The sequence below is a fragment of the Chiloscyllium plagiosum genome, unplaced genomic scaffold (assembly GCF_037043375.1).
Source record: "Chiloscyllium plagiosum isolate Xiang-an unplaced genomic scaffold, Cpla_swu_hap1 HiC_scaffold_8, whole genome shotgun sequence".
In the NCBI taxonomy this organism is placed as follows: domain Eukaryota; kingdom Metazoa; phylum Chordata; class Chondrichthyes; order Orectolobiformes; family Hemiscylliidae; genus Chiloscyllium; species Chiloscyllium plagiosum.
This window is the reverse complement of record NW_028270146.1, coordinates 65522476-65529434: the sequence shown is the minus strand read 5'-3', so window position 1 is coordinate 65529434 and position 6959 is coordinate 65522476. Positions and strand designations below refer to the sequence as shown.

The 6959-nt window shown below is 40.2% G+C and overlaps 1 long non-coding RNA gene across 2 annotated transcripts in view; it reads left to right on the top strand.

Annotated features, from left to right (window-relative positions):
* The first annotated feature begins 1503 nt into the window (after nucleotides 1-1503).
* LOC122553660 (uncharacterized) overlaps nucleotides 1504-6959 on the top strand; it is a 154650-nt gene continuing 149194 nt past the window's right edge. For both annotated transcript variants that reach the window (XR_015757764.1, XR_015757765.1), the window contains exon 1: nucleotides 1504-2096. This is a non-coding gene — a long non-coding RNA (uncharacterized LOC122553660). The remainder of the gene's footprint in view (nucleotides 2097-6959) is intronic.

The following is a 6959-nucleotide window of genomic DNA, read 5'->3' as shown; positions in this document are numbered from 1 at the left end:
GATACTTTTGTTGTTGTAAAATCAACATGAGTTAGTGGCACTGATTCGTTCCTCTATTTTCATTTGTCTTGGATGGTTTGGTACAAGCAAACTCGAGAATGGGTCCGTGCCCTGTGGAAGTTGGATGATATGGTCTTCAAAGCAGTGGTCCAATATTTTGTTCATGACTCTCTTCATGTCTGGTGGCTATGATGTTTTCTTGATTCAGGTGGAAACCTCACAGGTTTAGGAAAATCAATACTATGAACAGAGGACACCCAAATCCATATTTGCAGTTTACCAGGTAGAACAGATGCATCAAAGGATAAGGCTAGAAAGAGGTTTCTTCCAGCTTGTACAAAAGAAGTTAGGGCTGTTGTTGCTCTGGAATCACACCATTCCAAACTTTATTTTGCTGCTACCAGTCACATCTCCTCTGTTCCCTCTTTAAATACAACTTATGCAACTTATGCCTCGAGATCAATTGTAATTTATGCTTGGTTCCCCATTTTGTCCTACAATCTTTTAGATATCCTCTTTGCTTTTTGTTTGCCCCAAAATGACGTTTTCATAACTTATTAACATACACTCAAGACCATGCAGTTAATACCTTGGTTATTGCAATTCTCACACATTAAGTGTAAAAATAAGATGGCAACCTTACAATAATCTTAATTGTAATTAACTTTAAACTCGCATAAATCTTCCAAAATAGTGAAGGAATTCCTGCTTAACTTTCTGTCAACACAAGCTGCTCTGTGTTTACCATAAAATCAAATAACTGACTGAAGTTCAAAATTATGAGATCATCTTAAGTATGAAAACTTAATATTAGCTTATGACTCTAAAGCACCAGGACTTTTGGGGAGGGTAGTATGTGAAGGGAGGATTTTGCATATGAGATTTAAAAGTCTGAGGATTAGCTTGAGGAGCAGTTCCATGGAAATTAATTTTACTTTGTGGGAATTTGTTTCCATGCATCGTTTGCTATAATCTGGCAGTGGTTCTCTACATTAATTAAAAATGTCCTTTGCTGTTTGTGCAAGATGACAGCTTCCAAGCTGCACTCTAGCTCTCAATCAAGGTAGCTGCAAAAATACTCTGTATGAACTTTTTCCCAAGTTAGATAGCTTGTTAAAACGACACATAGTTACTAACAGAGATCATTCTCTTGAAAAATATTGCCATTCAAAAGTAAATACAGCAAACCTGTTTTAATTTTTTCATATTCTGTAATAAAACGTGTTGTTAATCAACATGATGCTATGCAAGCAGTAGTGAAAGTAGCAGCAATGTTCAAAAAATCAAAATCCATAAAAGGAAGTGTAAAGAGATAGTTTGGATGTAACTACTTTGTACAGTTGTTGGTTGGTAAGTGAAATGGCCTGCCTGCAGAAGTGATAGAAATAGATAGTGTTGGCAAATTCAAGAAGAATCTGGTTAATTATTTAGCAAAAAAAAAGATTGTCAAAATAGATCTGTTTCAAAAAATTAGATTTTATTTTACTTTATTTATTGTCACATATTTTGTTTCAAAATACAGTGTAAAATGTTGTATAGTGTTGCCATTCTCCAACGCCAACATAAACACAGAAAAATAAACCTAAACATAGAATATAAAAGCAGAAGTTTTTTTAAAAAAAGTGTTCAACTTGACAGCCCTTCTCGTTAAAAGTGCTCTACCATGGTCTTGGTGGTCAGGCATGAGTCCACTTTGCTGCTGGAACGAAAGTTACCGCTCTTCAGTGCCATCTCACCTCCACCGACCTACTTGCCACTGAATCTTTGTGGACCCACTACTGCAGACGCCACCAGCGCCGGTTATTGTACCGGCCCAAACTCCACTCCGCTGCTGCTGCTGCGAGTCAGCTTTGGGCCCACCTCTCTGATGCCGCAGGACCTTGTACTGGGCCGAAAGTCACCTCTGCTGCCGCCTCCATCAACCTGTGCTGGACACACGCACCGCAGGGAACCCAAACCCGACTCAGCAGCGGCCATGTGTCGGCACTAGGACCGCCTCGTCAGGGCACCCAAACTCTCACTGCTGCAGCTGTCATGGTCCACGCTGGGCTTTACTGTCTGCCACCGATGTGAGCTCCTGAACTCTTCAACAAGAGGTACGTAAAATGAAAGAGAGAGAGAAAAAAGAAAAGCAAAAGAGAAGAGAGAGAAAAAAAAGCAGAAATGAAAAGTGGACAGAGCGGACAAGTCCCGGGCTCAGAAGCCGTACCCCATCACCATTTTCCCAGCTGGACGGACTATTATAGTCTCCTCCAGTCTTTGTTTTTAATTCATTGATTCAGTGGAAAGGACAGTATTTATTGCCTATTCCTAATTGCCCTTGAAAAGATAGTAGTGAAACATTCCCTTTAATTTCTCACTGTATATGGTGTAGGTGCATCCAAACTGCTGTAAGGGAGGGAATTCCAGGATTTTTGATTTTGTGACAGTGAGGAAATGGCAAAATAATTCCAGATCAGGAATGGTATAGAGGGGATCATGAAAGTGCTGGTGTTCCCATTCTGCTTTGGAAGGTGCTGTCAGAGGATCTTTGGCAGATTGTTGCAATGCATCTTGTAGATGGTACACAATTTGCCCATTTTGGCAGTGAGCAATGACATGTTTCATGTGGTTGAGGTAATTAGATTGATTTGGCTTGGACAGTATTATTGGAACTGCATTCATCTAGGTGACTCAGAAGTATTAGATTAGATTCCCTATAGCGTGGAAACAGGCCCTTCAGCCCAACCAGTCCACACTGACCCTCCAAAAAGTAATCCACCCAGACCCATTTCCCTCTGACTAATGCACCTAACAGTCTTGGCAATTTAGCATGGTCAAGTCACCTGACCCTCACATCTTTGTGACTTTGGGCAGAAACTGGAGTACCCAGAAGAAACCTATGAAGACACAGGGAGAATGTGCAAACTCCACACAGTCACCCAAGGCTGGAATCAAACTTGGGACCCTGGCGCTGTGAGGCAGCAGTGCTAACCACTGAGCCACCGTGCTGCCCTTCCATCACAGGAATGACTTGTCCCTTAAGAAAATGAGGTACAGTTAGGGGAGTTAGAAAATATGTTACTCAATGTAGAATTCCAAGTGTCAGACCTGCTGTTGTAGCCAGGATATTTATAAGATTTGTTCAGTTTCTGCTGGGGATATTGATGGTGGAGATTCAGCAATGGTAATACTACTGAATGACAAGGAATGATGGTTAGTCATATCTCTGGTTGCAAGTGATCATTGCATGGGACTTCTGTGCCACAAATGTTACTTGACAATAATTGGCCCAAACCTGAATCTTGTTCCAATCTTGCTGTGCCTTTTATTTCTAATTAGGATCTCTGACTCTCCCACCTGCTCCACATGATTTTTGGGAGTCTCTAGAGCTAATTGTTGGAGCTATAAATGCAAATATTAAAAGATGTCAACACTATTAAGATTCCACAAATTAATGAATATATTTCCCCTTTTCTGAAACTTTCTCCTTATTATTTGCAAAGCTCTGTAATCCCTTCTTCTCCCTCTGCTTCTCTGCAGTTGTATAAGCATTAATAATGAGGATCAACCCCACAAGATACTAATTAATTTCAGTATGGATTTTAATGAAAATTTTAGCATGTGGTAGTGAAGCTGAAACTGATAGCAAATTCTACAGTTCACAAATTTGGAGATTAATATGGAAATGCGAAGTTTTGTTTAATTGATTCTAAGCTTCTTTAGAAATTATACTGATGAGATTCCTCTGAAACCTTTACTTCAGACCTAGATTGAAATCCCAAAGCAATCATCTTCTTGCTGTTAGCTTTGTTGTTAACATTCTTGAAAATGTTACCTGTTGGTGAATGAAATTTAATTGTATTTTTAAAACTGTGCGCTAGTTATATCTATATAACCTCACTGACTCTGAAAAAGTAATTTTATGTTAGTGGCATATCTTGATTATTATAAAGGATTCTATATTTAAACTAATTTACTTTTTATAGCTTATGGTAGTTGGTTCCTATGTGAATCCAATTATCGTCATCCATTTTGCTGCCTGAAATTATAAATTAAAAGCAAAGGCAGTCAGTGCTTTTAATTTTCTGATTTACATTCTGTGAGATATCGCACTGTAATTGGTTGTTTTCATTGCTACTGGAATTCTGGAATTGTCTGATTTGGTGTCAAATGTTACCTGTCATTGGAAAAGGAGAAATCATGTCACACAGATCACTTGATCATTGTGGGCAAAATCCTTTGAGGTCAGTGGCAAGCACCGTGTCTTTTCAAAATACAAGCTTGTTTTAAATGTGTAAATGCTTAAATGTCTTATTTCAGCAGAAATAAACAATTGAAATTATGCCCTCCTAACCATATAGGAGCATACTATATAATTTCTTTTTCATAGTCCCATTGTAAAATTATTTATCTCTCATAAAATGTTGACAACACTGTTAATAGCTAGTTACAAGCAATGTTTTGTGAATTGGCCTTACCTATCCTTTTAAATAGTTTAGTTTGCATTTCTTCTTATAAGACAATTAGCAGTTAGGGAAGCTGCCTGCTGGTCATTTAAAAGGTGCTGAACAGTTGGATTTTAACAGTGTTGCTTTCTATGCTTACAGAAAACAGTCAGTAACATGGAGAGCTAGATCAAATTAGTGGAGGGGTGCTGTGCCTATTGAATGAAATTACAGAGTCATTGAGATGTACAGCATGGAAACAGACCGTTCGGCCCAACCCGTCCATGCCAACCAGATATTCCAACCCAAACTAGTCCCTCCTGCCAGCTCCCAGCCCATATCCCTCCAAACCCTTCCTATTCATATACCCATCCAAATGCATCTTAAATGTTGCAATTGTACCAGCCTCCACCACATCTTCTGGCAGCTCATTCCATACACGTACCACCCTCTGCGTGAAAAAGTTGCCCCTTAGGTCTCTTTTATATCTTTCCCCTCTCACCCTAAACCTATGCCCTCTAGGTCTGGACTCCCTGACCCTAGGGAAAAGACTTTGCCTATTTATCCTATCCATGCCCCTCATAATTTTGTAAACCTCTATAAGGTCACCCCTCAGCCTCCGACGCTCCAGGGAAAACAGCCCCAGTCTGTTCAACCTCTCTCTGTAGCTCAGATCCTCCAACCCTGGCAACATCCTTGTAAATCTTTTCTGAACCCTTTCAAGTTTCACAACATCTTTCTGATAGTAAGGAGACCAGAATTGCACGCAATATTCCAACAGTGGCCTAACCAATGTCCTGTACAGCCACAGCATGACCTCCCAACTCCTGTACTCAATACTCTGACCAATAAAGGAAAGCATACCAAACGCCTTCTTCACTATCCTATCTACCTGCGACTCCACTTTCAAGGAGCAATGAACCTGCACTCCAAGGTCTCTTCGTTCAGCAACACTTCCTAGGACCTTACCATTAAGTGTATAAGTCCTGCTAAGATTTGCTTTCCCAAAATGCAGCACCTTGCATTTATCTGAATTAAACTCCATCTGGCACTTCTCAGCCCATTGGCCCGTCTGGTCAAGATCCTGTTGTAATCTGAGGTAATCCTCTTTGCTGTCCACTACACCTCCAATTTTGGTGTCATCTACAAACTTACTAACTGTACCTCTTTTGCTCGCATCCAAATCATTTATGTAAATGACAAAAAGTAGAGGACCCAGCACCGATCCTTGTGGCACTCCACAGGTCACAGGCTTCCAGTCTGAAAAACAACCTTCCACCACCACCCTCTGTCTTCTACTTTTGAGCCAGTTCTGTATCCAAATGGCTAGTTCTCCCTGTATTCCATGAGATCTAACTTTGCTAACCAGTCTCCCATGGGGAACCTTGTCGAATGCCTTACTGAAGTCCACATAGATCACATCTACTGCTATTTTATGTAAAATCATGCTTTTTAATCCATTGACTGGAAATATGAATTGAAATTTAAAACAATGACATCTAAAACACAGAAACCAGAAGTAATTTGAGATTACAGGTAAAGATGATGATCCCAGTTTATATCACTGTACATTGCATATTTTAATCCATTGGAATTGAAACAGAAATTCTGCAAAAGCCACAAAAGATAAGTACGAAATCCTGGAGAATGTGAAGTGCCCACACCTCCAGTCCCATTAGCTAGGTACAAAGGCAGTTAGCAGAGATATTGAACTGCTGCAACTGAACTATCAAGCCTAATTTTGTTCAGTCAGCCATGTATATGTAATGTACAGGAACATCAGTAAACATAAACGCCATTCTACTGGTTGAGCATTAACATTTTTGGTTAAATATCAGTTGCTTTGAATTTTTTGGAGGGTATTTCACCACAGGTTCCAGTGAAATTGCTCGTACCTTACCAAACTTGCCTCAACAACTCACCTCTAAAGCCCCCACTTGCCCAATACTAATTCTATCTTACCAGATGCCATAGCCGGAGCAACTTCCCATTCAGCAGGTATCTGTTGAAAAACCAGAAACATTTGTGTCCATGCTGTATTTGAGAGGTCAATGGGTATTCAGAGAAATGTTGAGAATGCAGTGCTTCCCCTCACCAACAGCAGCCACAAAGCCACACTGCTCACATTACTAGACGGCATGGCAGACACTTCGTCACATGTAACATATCATTCTGTCACTCTGGTTGCTGTCTAACCATTAGGCCATGAAGTTTACCTGTCCTTAGCGACATCCCATCTAATCATCCTCACTAAGTCACTGCTACTCTGCCCCCAATGCGCATTGGAGACAGGCAATTTGTCATTGTGCAATAAGGAAACATTACATACAAGTAAAGGGACATACAATTCCAAACATGAGCTTTTATTTACAGCCAGCAAAAGCAGATAATCAACATGAATAGAGGCAGCAATTTACCCCCACAATGCAAACTAAATACTGGCATCATGACCACTGACTAATCTACAGTCTCTATGACGGTCTTTGCACCCAGCTCCCATCTACAGGTACTGAGTGTCTTTTAGGTCCTGAG